Below are 19,649 nucleotides of genomic sequence, written 5' to 3' on the forward strand. Positions count from 1 at the left end.
GGAGTTTGTGTATTTATTTAGCGGGGGGGGGGGTTCAGGCAGGGTGCTTTCCCCCAGCAAAAACATAGAACAGTTTTTTTTTTTGTTTGTTTTGTTTTTGAAGTTTCAAAACTTTGGTCTTCTGGTCTCGTCCATTTGAAGTTCGAAGTTTTGAAACTTCTTGCTTTAGACATAGATCCATATATATATATGTATGTGTGTGTGTGTGTCTATGCGTATGTGATCATACTGTTGAAAGTCACAGTATTTTTAGTCCACTTAATCAACTGATATGATTGTTTAAAAATGGGTTTTACAAATTCAGTGTCGAAATAGTAAATGCGACAATCAACATTCGAACCAGTTCAAACTATTCTTAAAAATCACCATTTAATGCGTGATTACACGACACCGAATCAGTTGTTTGCTTTCACTTTTATTCCTTTGGCCTGTTTCAGTTAGCCGTGTTCAGCACTCTGTCATCTGATTTAGTGTACATGTAGTTCGAGTAAGTGCTATTCCTGATTTTGATAGCAAACAAGATCTCTCTCTTGTCTTTCGGCTTTTCCCAGTTAGGGGTCGCCACAGCAGAACTCCTGTCCGCTAATGATTGGCAGTAGATTATTTATGGTGCCAAGGTGCCAGACCGATGCCCAACCTTCAAAGAAGGGACACCCATTCACGCACGCACCTACCTGCATGTCTTTAAAGTCACTCGACCGCGGGGAGGACATGCAGACTCCACACAGAAGGCACTCCAGCCGAGAATCGAACGGGAGAACCTCTTGCTGTGAGACGACAATGCTAACCGCTGCACCACCGCGGCCTTTGATGATAAACAAAATATATATATATATATATATATATATATATATATATATATATTTATATATGTGTGTGTGTGTGTGTGTGTGTGTGCGCGCGCGCGCCTGTACATACCAATATCATAGGTAGGTACTAGGCTATCGTCCCAAGGGCCTAAGTAAGCCTAGCCAACAAGGTTCCCTGGCTTACTCCACCCAAGAAAGTTAGTTTCCTGTGCCCCTGTCAAGCAGAGCCACAGAAGTGATCCCCGGGGTGTATTTCCTATTTCCCATCCACTCATCAAGATTTTTCTTGAAGAGTGCTAATGAGGAACTTTGTTTGGCATAGATGAGTAGCTTGTTCCAGATTATAGGAAGCCTCTGGGACATGAATCTATCCCTCCAGCATGTCCTGTTTATTGTGGTGACAAGGTTTAGGTCCCTAGAGCATGTAGCTCAGAGGAATTGGGATTTCTTTAGGTGCAGCATGTCCAGCAGCTCTGGGTTTAATATAGCTTTATATGTTAGGCAGAGATCTCCTCAGAGTCAGCAATATGCTACAGAGTAAAGCTGAAGTTTTTTGAGATGGCCAGTGTAGGGCATCTGTTTGAGGCCAGTAATCCTATTTGTGAGGTACTTCTGTGGTCTTTCCAGCTGCTGCAGATGTCTTGTGAGGTACATTCTAAAAGGGGCATTGTACTCTAATATGGGTCTGAGTGCCAAGTAAAGGGGAACAGTGACCTCTTTTTTTTTTTCCTGGATGAGAACCCTTTTGTGATGAGGTGTGCCACATAGAAGGATTTCCTGACTACTGTGGTGACGTGGTTATCAAAGGAGAGACTACTCTCCACATGGGGGGTCCTAAGGTCTCTTATCACACATTTGGAATTAGTAGACTGCTGTTTATGTGGTAGTTCATGGGTACCGAGTTTTTACCTAAGGGGATGACAGTGCACTTTTTGACAATAATCTTGAGACCATGCCTCTGACACCAGGCATCTGTCTCAATGAGGCCATTCTGTAGGATGTCCACATCATTTGGGGACTCGACTATGGCTCCTAGTTTGCAGTCATCTGTGAACTTCGTTAGCCAGAGGCCTTCTGTGTTAGCGTGTACTTCAGAGAAGTAGATACCAAACAGGAGAGTTCCCAAGACTGAACCCTGTGGTACTCCACTTGTCACTGGTTTGAAGTCAGGTTTGGAGTCTGCAACTTTTACAGTGTCGATTCTGTCAGTGAGCCAGTTGGCAACCCATCTTCTGACGTAGGGATTTATACCTAGTTTAGTCAGTTTAGTTATAATTCCAGAATGGGGCGGATGGTGTCAAAAGCCTTGGCGAGGTCAAGATAAGTTGTGTGAACGACCTTCCCCTCATCTACGGCTTTGTGACTACCTCAAAGAAGTCGATCAGGTTCAGATGGCATGATCTGCCTTTCACAAACCCGAACTGGATGGGGTCCATAGTTTGAAGGCTACCAATGTCTTTGTTTGAGTTCCATGGTGATACATTCCATGGCTTTGCAGACCAGGCTTGTCAGGCTAATGGGGAGATAGTTCCCAGGGTCAGTGGTGGCTCCCCCTTTGTGGAGTGGGATAACTGTTGCTGTGTGCCATTCAGTGGGCACAAAGCCTGACGTGAGACTATGATTGAACATGGTGCTTAGATGGGGAGCCAGTTCATTCTGAATTTCATGTAAAATGCAGCCTGGGATGTTGTCCAGTCCCATGGATGCTGTGTTTTTAGTTTTAGAGTGTGCAGCATTTAGCTGCATAGATGTGATTACAGGGACTCTGCATTCTTCCTGTATATATGTGGGCCCTATAGGGGGTGAGAGGGGGGTAAAGTTAGCACTGAACCTATCTGCCAGGATGTTGGCAATATCAGTTGGCTCTGTAATTTTCATGCCATTGTGCTATAACTCTGAGCTGATCTGGGTGTTGCCATTGAGATTCTTGACATAGCTATACAATGCTTTTGTGGCTGTCCTTAGAATCAGTGGCAATTTTGTTTTCATAGCTAGCTTTGGAGGATCTTTTAAGGGATCTCAGCTTCTTACTGAGGCTTACCGGGGAGCTCCTCCACTCATGGGATTTTACTCTCTTTTGCAACAGTTTCTTCCTTCTACTGTAGAGTTAGTTTATGGCAGGGGACCACCAGATTGGCTTCCTTTTTTTGGAGGATAGTGTCTTGGTTCTGTTTGGGGAATAGCACGATCCATGCACTCGTGTAAGTGCTTATAGAGTGCATTTGTGTAGGATTCGGCAGTCGTAACTGTATTGTCCATCTGCATGGGTGTCATGAAGTTCGCCACTTCTGTCTTAAGAAGCATGAAGTTGGCTTTGGAGAAGTTTTTTACTGTGGTTTCCTTAATGGTGGGTGGGGGCAGGATGCGGATATCTAAGGTGATTAACTTATGGTCGGATCTGACCAACGAGATGTTGACTTCAGGTGTGGAACACCGGTCACTCATGCTGGTAATGACTAGGTCTAGGATATTGTTGCCCCTGGTGGGGGTGTGGATAAGTTTGATCCAGGGCATTGGAATGTATGAATTCCAGAAAGCGTTGAGCGAAGGAGTTGGTACATGAGTAGTTTTCCCAGTTAATGGTGAGGTAGTTGAAATCGCCTATTATTAGAGTGTTAGAGGTCTGTTTGGTTATTACCCCGCCCATTGTTAGAAAAGCCTTCCCCCAAAATAGGCTTAAATCTAGTAGATCTCCCTTTCGATACTTCTTCCTTTACAGAATCTATCATGTAACTGGGGTATCCCCTCTCCAAAAACATCTTGGACAACTTCTCACACTCAGTGTTAAATAGCGGATCCTGTGAGGTCATACGGGAGGCCCTAACGAACTGTCCCTTTACAATACCTCTCTTTTGGAATCCTGGGTGTGAACTAGAGAAGTGCAAGTAACTATTGGAAAAGGTCGGCTTCCTATAAACTGTGGAAGTAAACCCTGTTTTATCTTTGGTTAACGTAACATCCAAATAGTTAACATATTCCTCAGATATCTCATAAGTAAATTTTAAAAAGGTCGTTGTACCCCTAATATACGTAATAAATTCATTAATAGTCTCCACTGGGCCAACCCAAAAAATGCAAATGTCATCCAGGAACCTGGAATAATGTATCCAGTTTTTTTCATAACCACTTTTGTGAACAAATTTCTTTTCATAGACGGCCATAATAATGTCTGCATAAGTTGGTGCACAATTGGCCCCCATGGATACCCCCTTAATTTGTTGGAAGTATTCACCCGCATAAACAATGTAATTATTTTTTAATACTAACTCCAACAGCCCAATAATTGTATTCACATCATTGTGACTAATCCCAGCACATTCCCACAATGCCTCCTCTAACCATTCCAAACCTATGTCCGTAGGAATTACTGAAAACAAATCAACCACATCTATGGTTAAGAACATAAGATTTGGCCTGCACAGGTCATTTGTAATACTACGCAAAAATTCCCAGGAATCTTTAAGGAGGTACGAATCCCTCCCCCAAACTTGTTTAAGTTTCCAATCCAGGAACTTTGAGAGAGAATGTGTTTTAGAACCCTGTGTGGCCAGGTGGAGTTTGCCTTGGACTATCTTTTTATTTTTGTTGGTTTTGGTACTAGACTTTTGCGTTGTTGGTTTAATATTGTAGGAGAGTCTCACATATTGAAAACAGCTAGACTATTCTGGCTGTATTTCTATCTATGTCGAAGAGAAATCACTGTTCTAAATCCTACTTACAGAGCAAGCAAGTGCTGGTGAGTTGATGTTTTCAGGTTCAGACACAAATACAAAATGCTCAATCTTTCTCTCTCAGAAAGTCTTAAATTGATAATACATATTACTGCTGAGTCATTTCAGATTGCATAATTCTTGACACTTCTACTTAAGTTTCCTAGGCTCACAGAACTTAAAATTGTAACACTTCTTTTTGTAATCTGCACCTGCCAGGAAGCCGCAACAATAAAAGACGCTTTACATGTAAAACCTAGTAATTATCTCTGTCTTGGAACAATAGGAATAATTTCCTAGCCCAGACATCTTGTCTCCTAGCTTGAGATCAGACAGTCATGAAATGCTTTACTCATCAGCTTTCTTCCAGCAGGGTGCACTGTGGTTACATTTTTTGAAGCTCAGAACTTAACACATTTTTCTTACGTTTGTTACACAAGTCTGTGGAGCATATTACTATTTACAATGGCATAGAATTATTTATAAAATTCTATCTGGCTGGGCTGGCAGCCTCTCATTTTTTCACATCCCTCCCCCAAGAACTCAAGCTAGTTTTTCAAGTGTCCTTTGAGAAATGTTGCTTGAGGGAATTGAGTCTTTCTGGGTATACCTTACTCCATTCCCTGTCTTGACACCCCATTTGCATTGGCATTGCTAATACCACTGCGGTGCTGCACTTACATATATTCTTGCAACCCTAGGCTCCACCTTAGTAACTTTGCAATTTGCCGGCTGGCTCGATGTAACCATGTTGGGGTATTGTCATCTATAACTACAGTGAATTTTCTTCCATAAAGATAAGGCTGAAGTTTCTGCAGTGCCCACACTATGGCTAGACATTCCTTTTCTGCAGCTGCATAGCATTCCTCCCTGGGTTAGAGCCTATGACTGGGATAAACCACTGGGTGCTCTTCTCCCTCTGAAGAAATATGGCTAAGTACAGCCCCCATCCCCATGGTTCGAAGCATCCACCCGCACAACAAATTCTTTGCTGTAAACTGGACTGGTTAACACAGGGGGTCCTTCCAAAGCTTCATTAAGCTTCTGGAATGCCTGCTCACATGCTATGGTCCACACTACCTTATCTGGCCTGCTTTTCCTTGTCAGGTCTGTGAGGGGAGCAGATATGGTACTATAACTTGGGATGAACTTTCTGTAGTACCCTGCTATCCCCAAGAATGCCCTTACCTGCTTTTTGGTAATGGGTACAGGCCATGCCTGAATGGCTTCCACTTGGCAGGTTCTGGCCTGATCTTACCACTCCCCACTCTATGTCCCAAGTAGGAGACCTCTGTCATACCCACCTGACATTTGCTGGGCTTAATGATCAACCCTGCCCTCTGTAGTCTACCCAGCATCTCCCTGACATGTTGAAGGTGTTCTTGCCAGGAATGGCTGTAGATGGCAATATTATCTAGGTAAGGAAGGGTAAACTCTCCTGCTATGATATGTTTTACCAGCCTCTGGAAAGTCGCTGGGGCATTTTTCATCCCAAAGGGCATCCTTGTGAACTCGGGCAAGCCAAAAGGAGTCACAAAGACTGACCTCTCTGTAGCACTGGGAGTCAAGGACACCTGCCAGTAACCCTTGGTAAGATCAATGGTGGTAATCTACTTAGCCTCACCCAGCTGTTCTAGGGCTTCATTCTATCCTAGGCATGGGGTAAGCATCTGACTCTGTGTGACTGTTTAATTTCATGTAGTCCACACAGGACCCTGGTGCTGCCATCCTTCTTTGGCACCAGCACCACTGGGGAGGCCCAGGGACTGCTGGACTCCTGAATTACCCCTAGTTCCAACATTTCCTGTATCTCCTCCCCCAGAGTCTGTTTGACTCTCTCAGGCACCCTATAAGGGGCCTTAGGGGTCCTGCATCCACGTTTCTTTTTGTAAGCTGCACCTGCCAGGAAGCCACAGCAATAAAATACACTTTGCTTGTAAAACCTATTAATTGTCTGTGTTTTAGAATAATAGAAAGAATTTCCTAACCCAGACATCCTGTCTTGTAGCTCGAGATCAAACCGCCATAAAATGCTTTACTCATCCGCTTTCTTCCAGCAGGGTGCACAGTGGTTACATTTTGAAGCTCAGAACATAACACAGTTTCCTTACACAAGCCTGTGGATCATATTAATATTTACAATGACAGAATTATAATTCTATCTGGCTGGGCTGACCGCCCCTCAGTTTTTCATACAAGTCATGGAGCTGGCTTCTTAGACACTGGTACAGGGTGGCATGCACATAATGTGCAAAGCATACAGCAGCCCCTTGCTACAGATAATTCATAATGTTGCACAGATGTTAGAACTCTGTATTAATAGTAAATGTTAACCATACAATGTATAATACAGTACATGCACAAATTGTTACACATGCTCAAGCTGTTGTATAATGCAGTACATGTTAAGACTGTTTATATAATGCATGTGCTAACCACCAAAGTGTTTTGGACTAAAATTTCTATCTAACTTAATGACTTTAGAAAATAATACAATTTCCAAAGATGCAGTGTAAATGAGAAATAGTTCATGAAGTACTACGTCAAATGTCAGTTCATGTCTGTGTATTATTGAAGACTGTTGCATTGAATAAGGCATGATTTGCATGTATTTGCAAATGATTTTACAAGCTGAGCTTCAACTGTTTAGTTTGTATGCATGTCTGTGTTAATGTGGTATGTTGTTGCATATGTCTGAAGGTGATCACAGCATCAGGGTAGCACTTTGCTTCAAACATAAATTGATTTGGAGTATGGTCCATACTGACTGACAGAAACACTGCCCAAACCTTTTGTTTGATGCATGCACTTTAAAATGTGATTTGTTGCCAGAATGTCAGTGCATTTTTTTGTGTAACTACATAATGTATGTGTTACATAACTAGTCCATTTGGCTTATTTGCATGCAAGAGATGTTATACTTTATTTAGCTTTTTTTTATTTCCTAGCCAAGTAATTCTAATGAATGTAGGTGTCACTTTTCAGAGGCATCCTGGGAATACTAGCTGGTCAAGTGATTTTCTGTAAAGTCACACAATGGGCATATGGAGGCTGACATTTTCAAACACTGGACTACATGAGGCAGCTTGTTAACAACTCACACCTTTAATCAACTGCACTGACTGCCATGTAACACCCATTTCAACATTCTTTTGACAGCAAAGGTAAGCGAAAGCACTACCTACTAAATAACAGATAAAGTGCATATATGCTAGAGCTGTGAAGAAAGGAACACGACTTCCCTATTGCAGTGACTACCTTCAGCAGGGAAATTTCCTTACTCAGTGATCCAAAATGGGATCACAGAACTTCCATTCTTGACAATTAACTTATTCAGTAAATTAAATGTCTTAGTGCTGCTTTTGGATACACTATTGTCAAAGAGTACTACTTCTACTGACAGCAATATTATGTGAAATAAACAGTATTTTGCACTGATGCACAAAATAGAATTAATTAAAGAGTATTTTTAATTTTTTTAATTTGTTCTGGGACTGTAGTCTTGTAGCTTCATTTGTATTTGTGAGAAGATTGTGCATTAACTGAAAGATTTTAGCACCATCTGTTCTTTATACTGCACTTCTATTTCCATAAGTAGAATTACTTGTAAAAGAGAGTTTGTATTTTGACTCCTGTCTGTGACATTAATCTTGTAGTTTCATTCATAGTTGTGGCAAAACTGTGAACAACTGACAGATTTGAGCCTCAATTAGTCATTTATTACAGCTTTTTTCCATAAACAGCATTACATGCAAATTTCTGAATAGTCTGGTGCGTTTAGTCTGTTGTGGGATTGCAATAGTTGTAGCATTGTGAATTCTGCTCCAGGATTTGCTCTTCATTAATTTTACAGCTGTGTGTATTCCATTTTTGCTGCTAGAGTCTTATGTTCTGCTTACCATTTACCTGCTTAAAGTTGCATTCCAGTGCCTTTCTATTTACTTTGCTACTCTTCATTCCCCTGTTCTTTCTTTGTGTCGGCCCCAGTCCCCACGGTACATTAAGCTAAAGTTTCTGAAATTCTAACCATAGGAATAGAGCTCCAATATTGGCTTTATTTGATGTGATCCCTCTCTATGAAATCTGCTTCCGCAACTTGAATTTTTCTCCAGCCCTCCCACTTTTTTCCTGTTGTGGTTTTAAAAAGCTGTGGCTCTGGCTTTCTTCCTTAAAGTGTGAAACAAACTTCACACTACTCAAGACTGGTGTGGTATCCTTCAAGGCCCCTGAGCCAGAGGAAACCACAACCCAAGCTGCGGAAGCCCTTACAAATGCCTTCTATGAACACCTCCAGGACTGCATGGATCAGGCAATCCCAAATAAAACCAAGACTCTTTCCACAAAGGGCAAACGTCCAGTCTGGTGGACCCCAGCCATTAACAAACTTTACAATAAGAGGAGAAAGCTATTACATGATAGAACAAAATCCATAAAAGGGAAGTCACCCCTGATCATTATTAGTAAAAAAATACGAGCACTCATAAAATCAACTAAGGCCAATTTTGAGAGAAAAATTGCCATGGATTCAAAGGACAATCATAAGGCCTTTTTCAGCTATGTTAGGAACCTGGGTGGAAACTCCCAGATATGCTCAGAATTAGTCCAAAATGATACAAAAATCACTGAACCCACAGACATTGCCAACATACTGGCAGGCAGGTTCAGTGCAAACTTCACCCCTCTCCCCTAAAGGAGAGATAACTATCCCAGCCGAGTGTAGCCTCCCGGACATCTCAAATGCGCAGGTGAAAGCTGCTCTCTCTAAAGCTAAAAACACAGCATCAATGGGACCGGATGGTGTCCCCGGCTGTGTGCTACACGAGCTAAATGAGGAATTAAACCCGCACATAAGGCAGCTGTTTAATCTCAGCCTTACCACAGGATACGTGCCCAAGGAGTGGCGTCGGCAACTGTGGTCCCACTCCACAAAGGCGGCGCCTCACGGACCCTGGTAATTACCGCCCATAAGCTTAACAAGTCTAGTCTGCAAAGCTATGGAGAGGATCATAATGGAGCTCATAAACAAAGATATAGGGGACTTGCAGACATTGGACCCGACCCAGTTTGGCTTTGTCAAGGGAAGATCATGCCTTTTGAACTTGGTCGACTTCTTTGAAACAGTCACCAAGGCCATTGATGGGCAGTCCATACAGCCTACCTTGACCTTGCAAAGGCTTTCGACACAATACCCCACTCGGGTATTGTAGAAAAACTTACCAGCTTAAATGTAAACCCATATGTCACAAGATGGGTTGCAAACTGGCTTAAGGACAGAACCCACAGGGTTAGAGTTGCTGGCACTGTGTCAGACTCCAAGCCGGTCACAAGTGGTGTCCCACAGGGCTCGGTCCTTGGCCCCCTATTGTTTGGCATCTACTTCTCAGAAGTACAGGCCAACATGGGAGGACTTTGGCTGACAAAGTTTGCAGACGACTGCAAACTGGGCGCCATAGTGGAAAGTGCATCGGACACGGATATCCTTCAGAAGGGACTCACGGAAACAGATAGCTGGTGCCAGAGCCATGGCCTGAAGTTAAACGCCAAAAAATGTATAGTCATACCCTTCGGGAAAAACAAGGTAACCCCAAGCTACCATATAGGTGGCAATCCACTAAGCACAGAAGAGGTTATCAGGGACCTGGGATTCACATCCAGATCTAGTGAGGTCATTGTTCCCCTGTACTCTTCACTTATCAGACCAATGATCGAGTACAATGCCCCATTCGGGATGTATCTCACCCGACATCTGCAGCAATTGGAGAGACCCCAAAAGTTCCTCACCAAAAGGATAAAGGGACTCCAAAATCTGTCATATGCTGCCAGATTGAAGAAACTCCAGCTCTATTCAGTCGCATACCGTCTGCTCAGAGGTGACATGTGCCTGACATACAAGGCCATGTCCAACCCGGAATTAATGGACATGCTCCACCTCAAAAAATCCAAATCCACCAAAACCACTAGAGCAAGCGACTTAAACCTTAGCACGGATATAAATAGGACGTGCTGGAGGGATAGATTTATCACTCAGAGACTCCCTATGCTGTGGAATAAAATCCCGGTCCATGTGAGGCAGAGCACCTCGCTGACTCTGTTCAAGAGAAATCTAGACCTGTGGATGGGAGATCGTAGGTTTACCCCGGGAATCATCTCTGTGTCACTGCTGGACAGAGGCACAACAAACTAATGGGCACAGTATTTTTTCATATAAGGGGTGGCGTAAGCCACAAAAATTTGGGCTAGGCTTATAAATGCCTTAGGGCAGATAGCCTAGTATAAACCTATGAACCTCCTATGAACCTATGAACCTATAAAGGAACAATCTCAGTGTTTTAAATTTGGTACAAATTTAGGACGACCAAAGTAACACCCACTTTCCTTACGTCATGTACAGTCCCACCCACATTCTCATTTTACTTTAAAATGTAGTAAATCTGTTGTCTCAGTGCTGTTCTAGTTCCCAGTGAAAATAAAAGATTCTCTCTTTCTAGTTCCTAACAACTTTCAAAAGTACTGCTGTCAAGTTATAAGTTCCATGCAGCCAGTCAAAACAAGAACAAAAAAGTTTTCTCAGTAATCCTCTTCATAGTTCACTTGCCTTTGAATTTAACACTAGCACTGACATTGTAAAACAAGACTGGAACCACATATTTTTCTCTTGATTCACCTTGGTAATCCATTTTTATGTAAAACTATAGAATAAAAAATGTTTTCTGATAGCATACTGAAGTACATTGTACTGAAATAAACCATTATTTCATACTTTTTGGCTTATTTTCTGGTCATTTTTTAGTTATGTTTTAATGCAACAAGGAGCATGTTTACAGCTTTAATTCCGAAAGTCTTGACAGAATTTCCAACTTTGCAGGCACTCTCCTTTATAGACTATTTCAGGTAATTGCATTTAATGTATGTGACAGTCCTGATTCCTAAACCACTGTAGATGCAACTTAGAATTCTACAAAAAAATGCAAACAAATTACTGAGCTTGCTTACCCATATATTCTGTTCAGACCTCTCAACTGTATCTCATTATGAGGAATGTTCGGCATTTTGAATCTTAAAATTCCATGTTCCACACTGAAGGGGTCTTGGACATACTAATTGCTATGATTTTTTTTTAACAAATACCCAAGGTAGATACTATATGATTAGTAAGTAAAGTAATGTCTTTCGGCTTTTCCCGGTTAGGGGTCGCCACAGCGGAACTCCGGTCCGCTAATGACTGGCAGTGAATATTTACGGTGCCGAGTTGCCAGCCCGATGCCCAACCTTCAAAGAAGGCACACCCATTCACGCACGCACCTACCTGCATGTCTTTAAAGTCACTCGACCGTGAGGAGGACATGCAGACTCCACACAGATTAATTGTATTAATTCATCAAAAAAAGTACATTTTAAATATGAAGAAATGGGTAATAGCCATGCTGTGTACTTCCTAGCTATAGTCATAAGTACCTCTTATAATGTGGAAAAAATGGGTAAAATGTGGAAAACCTACTAACAGCTTACTAATAATTTTCAACTTGGAAGGTCATAGGATAATTAAAATGTGCTACTTTATACTTATAAAAAATGTTTTTGATAAATTCATATGATTCGGTACTATTTACAATGAATATTAGTTAAAAGAATCCTAACACTGAATATGTGACGGACCCTTTCAATGTGGAACTTTGAAGAGCATGGACTCTTAGACCCAAAATGAGGAATGTCCTTCTAATGAGGTGTACTTAAGAGGCATGTTCACATTGTAAAATGTAGTCCAGATTTTGAGATAGAAGGTTGAAAGTTAAGAGTCTGTCTACAACATTGACACTTTCCAATGTGCCACCTTTCTTGTAAAACAAGTTTCACTTATGCTTAGAGTGATTAGATGTTTCACAAGCACTCATGAGTTTCAACTGACTAGTTCGGCTATGAGCTGGCCCTACCCATAAGTCAACTAAGTGGACTTCTGGGGTACTGTTCTTTTAAGAACATTTTGTCCTCATTTGTTTATTTATTTATTATTTTTATAGCCACCAAATAAAAAAGCTGAAAGGAGAATAATGCTGACTGCTCCAAAATTTATCCACACTATAAAATTTTGTAGTGTGAATAAATTTTGGAGCAGTCAGCATTATTCTCCTTTCGGCTTTTTTTATTTGGTGGATTTGGTCAGCAGGAGGAAGTTTGCCGTTTGGGACTTATTATTTTTATAGCAGTGAAAAACTAAAAAATGAATATACAAGTCCCAAGGTGCCCCTGTCTAAGAAAATGCCCCTATAGTGACATGCGTGCCCTGAAGGGAAAGTGCTGCAATTGACTTGCCTATTCAAGCCACATTACACTTGAACATTGCAAGCTTTCTGCTCCATGAGTGCTACAGAACAGAAAGCCAGCAAAAATCAAACTTAAAGTGAATGAAGACAGAAACTGAAATTTCCATTGAAGGCTGTGTGAGTTAAGTATTTTTTAAGATACTGACAGTGATCAGACATGTATCTTGGGCAGTGTAGCATTTAACAACTTTGCAGAAGGATCAGAACAAAGCGAAATGTAGTGAGTGCAGGATGGGGGTGTCAAAGGTCCAAACTTAGGGAAAAATTTTAAGTATTTATATATTTACTTAAACAGTTCATACTTTTTATTTCAACTTGAAAGGTCATAGGATAATTAAAATGTACTACTTTATACTTATAAAAAATGTTTTTGATAAATTCATATGATTCTGTACATGCATTTTCATTTTTTCACTATCCACTTTGCTTCATTCTGATCAACTGTGCCAGTGCCCCAGTCCACCACTGGGTCTACCTGCTCCTTCTTCCTCCCCTGAACTTTGGAGTGAGCTGGGAACAGTGTGGATCTTAAGGGCATCTTGAAGATTGATGCCAGCAACTGCTTCGTCTTGGCGAGGGGATTATTATGACCTACCTTTACTTCACCAGCCCTTTCACCCTGTGTTTGTCAGCATGCCTGAGGGTTGCTCCCCTCTGTAGACCACACCTTTCCTCCAGGAGCATTTCTCATAAATGCTTTTCCAACTGGATGGGCACACTCACCCCTCACTGTGCCTCAAAAGCCCAGGCATTTAATCAAACCCAGGTCACGTGAGCTGTAGTTAGGGTGTTATTCCTCAACACCATGGCACTGGTGGAAACATATATTTTCTGAAGAATAAAAAGTATGAAACTCTGTCTGTCATTACTGACTGACTGTAATCCTCAGTGATTTACCAGAAAATCAAAAATTTTACAATGCGCATGGTGAAAATGTGTGGCAAAAGAGAGAATTTAGAGGTATGGTGGGCATTTTTTGCAGGACAAAGTAGAAAACAGTCCCCCCGTCTCATATATATATATATATATATATATATATATATATATATAGATATAGATATATATATATATATATATATATATATATATATATAGATAGATATATATCATATCTATGTGTATATATATATATATATATATATATATATATATATATATATATATATATATCGTGTGTGTGTGTGTGTGTGTATATATATATATATATATATATATATATATATATATATATATATATATATATATATATATCTGCAAAAACAAATAGCTAGAATTGCTCATCTGTTTGTATGAAAATGGTGGTTGTCTATTCATTATTCTGATTTTGTGATTTGTTTGAAGCAACTCAGAATACTTTAATATGTGGCAACTCTTTGTGTGAAGCAAAGGAGGTAAAGTTTACATTACATGGCCATCCACTTTTGTCGCACTCAGATGTCGGAATTCTGCACACAAATGGCTATAACTGCCGGGTGGGGGTTTGTTTAGATAAAAGTAACCAACCTATTATTTGCTCAGCTTAACCAGTCCTCAATCAAAAAATTAGACTTAATGATACATCATAGAACATTCAGGCCTTCAGAATTTTAGTGGCTTCCACAGCCTTAGACTATGTAAGTGGATTTTGACACAAGCTTAATGGTGACTTCTGCTCGGGTCCATGTTCAGCTATTGAAAACATAAACCCTTGAACAGTTAAATATTGTATGGAAAACATTGATATGGAACATTACCAAACATGAGTAACTGCGAAAATAAATTGAATGGCCATAGTTGGCCAACATAGCGAACGCAACCAACCAGGCTGGGGGGCTTTGCCCCCCACACTCCCACTAACTGTACATACCAACTACAAGATTGCACTACAGTGAGGAATATAAAAGGTTTCCTTCACTTGCCTTATGCATCCCGTTACTTCCTGGTTCTTGGCCAACTATGGCTATTCAGTGAATTTATTTTCAAAGTTATATGTTCGGTAATGTTCCATATTGATGTTTTACACATGATATTTAGCCGTTCAAGAGTTTGTTTTTGATAGCTGAACATAGACATAGACCCCCTTCTGCCCTGTACCCTACCATGTTGAAAACAAACCTTACTCACAAATATGCACAGGAGGTCACTGTAGCTTGTGTTGCAGCTGAGGAAGACCTTAGATGTGTGCATATGTTACTTCAGGGTTGAGGGCAGATGCTCGCTATGGCTTGTGTAAGAGCAATGTACTGTCTAAGAATAACAAGTTGGAAAAAACACTGTGATCATTATTTTTATTTATTTTTTTCTCTGCTTTCCTTACAATCAAATGGCAAATGCATTTACAGGTTAATTTTTGGAGGTATGGTTAGGAAGCATCCTGTTTATATATGTCTGAGAGCAACAAGTTGAAATATGTTGTAGTCCATTTTTTTTTTTATTTGTCCTAGTCTTGATATCACAGGGATACACAGATGGTGGCTGCCCTCTTGGGGGGGTGGGGGGTATATTGTATGTACATATGACAGCAAAAAAAACAGCCCAGCTGCTCAGGACCCGAAACCAGCAGAGAGAGTAATTCCAATGGGTAGTACAAATACTAGCGGTAGCCAGATGTTTGTAAACAACCAGCAATCTTTATTAAAACAAACCAATAGACCAAGCGCTTTCACCCGAATAATACCGGGCTTTTTCAAGTTCAAATATGTGAGCACCATTGTGCACCTCTTTAAATAATACTATTCATGTCACATGATAAAATTAATTAATTTCTGTTGTGTTCTGTGTTTCACAAAGAAATAGTTCTCTCTTCAGCAAAATGTTATACATTATTTAAAGCTAAAATCTGTGTATTTTAAATAAAGTGTAAAATTCCATTAAATGTACTAACCAACATACCATTAAAAATTAGGTAATGTAAACCTTCTAACAGTAAAGTTATGTTTCATAATATAATACATAAAAAACTTTAAATTCAAATCTCCTGTTATAAACAAATTCAAAATTTCAGATGTTTGTAAAAAATTTTTGTAACACTATTAGTAATTGTGCTAAATGGGGTGAATATTCTTTCCCAATTTTTTATAACATAAATAGGTGGGAAATCAACCTCTGAAACCTACACAAAAACCTAAATATCAGAAAAAGAGGTAAATAGATTAAATTATATAAAATAAAATGGGCTCACAAGTGCTGATAACCAATAAAAGGGGGTATATATATATATATATATATATATATATATATATATATATATATATATATATAAAGCCCTGTGTTACAGTAAACTTTATAAAGAGAGGGGAGGATGAATGTGAATATTATAGTCGTGCTTTTCTTAGTTTTAAGACACTCATGATGTTGTTACTATCATTCAAACCGGGAAACTTGTTAGAGTTCAACTTCAGTTGCCAATATAGTTCACAATACTCTAACCTTGTTTCCCAGTTACCACCTCTAATGTCTTCTGTAACTTGCTCTAATACAAAAGACTTAACATTCATTTTTTCACATGTTAGAGAGTGTTTATAAAAGGCATTACTCTCCTTCTGTTTCATCACATCATTAAAATGTTCATAAACTCTTCTCCTTATATGACGTTCAGTTTTTCCTATATAAAAACTGTCACAAGTTTTACATATCCCTAGGTATACCACCCCTTTTGTGGCAGAATTATAATATTTCTTGGAAGTAAAATTGAATTTCCTAGAGGGGATGTTAATCTGTTCCTGATTAATCATGGCGTGGCATCGCTTACAGTTGCCACATGAATATGTACCAGATTTCTTTTTGTTTTTATCACTCTCTAAAATATGTTTAGTTTCAAAAATTTCTTTCAAATTCTTATTTCTTTTCCTAACAAAGTGTGGACTTTCTGGAATAAAATGTTTTGTATCTTCATGAAAACTGAGAATGGGCCAATATTTAGAAACAATACTCTCAATCTCTTCAGAATTCCTATTAAAAGTATAAATAAAACTACTTTTACCATCCATTATATTCTCATGGTTGTTCTGTAAAGGGTTAGAAGAACCTGCTCCTAACAATGGGGAATACAACGTGTCCCTTTTTTGACTAACCTCCTGCACCAGGTCTTCAAACAGTTTGCCTGGGTAGCCTTTCTCTAAGAAAAAACTTTTTAGAATCTGCACCTCTTCAATGAAATCTTTTAAGGTGCTACACATTCGACAAGCCCAAATCATCTGTCCCTTAATAATACCCCTCTTTTGGAAGTGTGGATGTCCGCTATTGTAGTGGAGGTAGGAGTTGGAGAATTAACTCTTTCTGTATAATTTGGATTGAAAACATTGATTTTTGTAGTCCTTAACAATGGTTACATCCAAATAATGTAATTTGTTCTTATCGATGTGGTGTGTGAATTTCAAAAATGTTGTTGTACTATTAATGTAATACAAGAATTCAAAAAACTCTCCTCACTACCCCTCCAAAAAATACAAATGTCATCCAAAAACCTCCTGTAATACAAGATGTCATGGTGCCATCTCTGCTTTCCATACAGTCAAATGGCAAATGCATTTACAGGTTAATTTTTGGAGGGATGGTAAGGAAGCATGCTGTTTATATATGTCTGAGAGCAACAAGTTGAAATATGTTGTAGTCCATTTTTTTTATTTCTCCTAGTCTTGATATCACAGGGGTACACAGATGGTGGCTGCCCTGTGGGGGGGTATATTGTATGTACATATGACAGCACCAACTTAAAATATATGACTCTGGCCATTTGTGCCTTAACTTTCATCCCAATTTAACACCACCTTTTTTTTTAGTGGGTGTAAGGAGACTGGTAGTATTCCCTAATCTGATTTATGTATCCTTGCAAGCATTTGTCTACTCAATTGGTTGTGAATTACTCTTCTGTCAGGTTTGAACATTCAGTCTTGGATACTACTTGTTTCTTTCTTTAAATAAAAAGTAACTTTTTTTTTCCTTTCTCATTATTTTTCTTCAGGCTGTCATTGAATAAAAAGTTAGAAAAAAAACTCTAAAAAAAATACTTTAGAGTTGCTATAGCCCCAGTAGCCCCCATCTTAATTCAGTTATTTCCTACACATATATTACAGTGTAGTCTTGGTCAGTGAGGGTGTGTTGTAAGGATTCAGGAAAAAACAAGGTTAAAGAGCAAGACTAAATCCCTTCCTTTAAAAATTATTTTGTTTGGTCAGTTATTAGATGAAAAGATAAAATGCACCTCAGAGTATCTTGAATCCCCTTTGGCTTCTGATGGTCTAGAGACTTAATGTCATTATTTCCTCCACAGTTATTATAGTGCTGTCTTGCTTAGTTAGGATGTGTTGAAAGAATGAATGAAGTAAGGAATGAAATCGGGAAAAAATTAAGAGTAGGACAAAATGTGAGAAAAGCAGGAAAACAATAATCTGAGTGGTGTGGGAAGGCAAGAATAGTTGGGCCAGTGGGACTGGGTAATGTGCTCTGGGGCAGTGGGCGGCAAGAGAAGAGGACCATGAAGCCCTTCACTTGGGGCATTAGTTCACCTAAGGCCATGCTTGTATATAGGTTGATATGACTAATTGCAAGCTTACATACTACTGCCCTTCAAGACACTTCATTACCATAACCCCATCTTGACTTTTCTAAAATGTTTTTGCTATAGTTAAGCTTAAGTACAATAACTGAAAAATGTAATATTGTGTAATCTAGGGAAGACAATCGACAGATACATGGTTGGGATCTTTATAATTCACAGCCTCATGTAACAGCCTGAGGACCCAGTAACACATTGTCTAATAGCAAGTCTTATTCAGGGCAGTGAATTTTGATCCAACCAGAAAACTGTAATCTTCGTAGCATATAATAAAAGAAAGTCCAGGAGACCGGACTTTCTATTGGTATATGCTGGATTTTACAACTGGCACACTTGCTGGGTGGGCTGACCAGTCAGCATGCACATTTTTGAATGTTAATGGCCAGTCATTGTATAATTGTAATTATAAATAATAACAGTGGAACTAGACCCAGGTGCATACAGTCATAAGGCAGAAACAGAAAGAAAAATGCTAAAGAACATATATAGTGCAGTAACTCGCTAAGATGCAGCATGCATACTAAGAAATGCACTGTGCTTGTGTTCAGACATTGGCACAAAATAAAATATGAAATGAAAGGAACATAGATGAGTGTGTGTGCTAATTGTGATGACCTATCACTGGTCTAGTAATCAAGGAACCTCAGTCCTCAACACTGGCAACAGTACAGGGCTTACACAGAGAAGATGACAAGGTACACACACAGTTTTTCCAGACGCAGCTCTCTGCATCAAGTGCAGTTTCCCTTAAGAGCACACAGACTACAGTCAGTCCGGGGCTGGTTTTTCCCTCTTTCTCCAGATAACAAGACACCGCACTGGCAGCGCTATAGGGTTGAGATCTCAGCTAAGTGGCCAAGCCAAGACCTCCAGCACTCTCTTTGTCCAACCACTGCTTCATGTCCCTGCCCAAGTAGCTGGCACACACACACACACACACACACACACACACACACACACACACACACACACACACTCTTTGAGGTTTGGTTTATTCAGATATATATATATATATATATATATATATATATATATATATATATATATATATATATATATATATATATATATATATATATATGTGTGTGTGTGTGTGTGTGTGTGTGATATATATACACCACACACACACACCTGGGAAAGGCTGGCACAGGTTTATTAGCAATGCCCCCTTTTGCCCAGTATATAAGGTAGTTATTGCCACCAGTCATCTCCTTATCAGCTACTTTAAGGCTCTTAACAAAGGGTGTCCAATCTTAACCGTGTAATGTTACTA

At 39.7% G+C, this 19,649-nt stretch overlaps 1 protein-coding gene across 2 annotated transcripts in view; it reads left to right on the top strand.

Annotated features, from left to right (window-relative positions):
- The window catches only part of PIGM (phosphatidylinositol glycan anchor biosynthesis class M), a 367,285-nt gene that overhangs the window by 34,528 nt on the left and 313,108 nt on the right, over positions 1-19,649 (top strand). Inside the window, exon 2 of one of the 2 annotated variants that reach the window (XM_044083380.1) lies at positions 7,505-7,683. The gene's annotated coding sequence lies outside the window, so the exon portion shown is untranslated. Of the gene's footprint in view, positions 1-7,490; positions 7,684-19,649 lie in introns of both variants that reach the window. The other variant, XM_044083381.1, reaches the window with a different exon arrangement.

The sequence above is a fragment of the Protopterus annectens genome, chromosome 9.part0 (assembly GCF_019279795.1).
Source record: "Protopterus annectens isolate FY-2018-M chromosome 9.part0, PAN1.0, whole genome shotgun sequence".
Taxonomy (NCBI): domain Eukaryota; kingdom Metazoa; phylum Chordata; order Ceratodontiformes; family Protopteridae; genus Protopterus; species Protopterus annectens.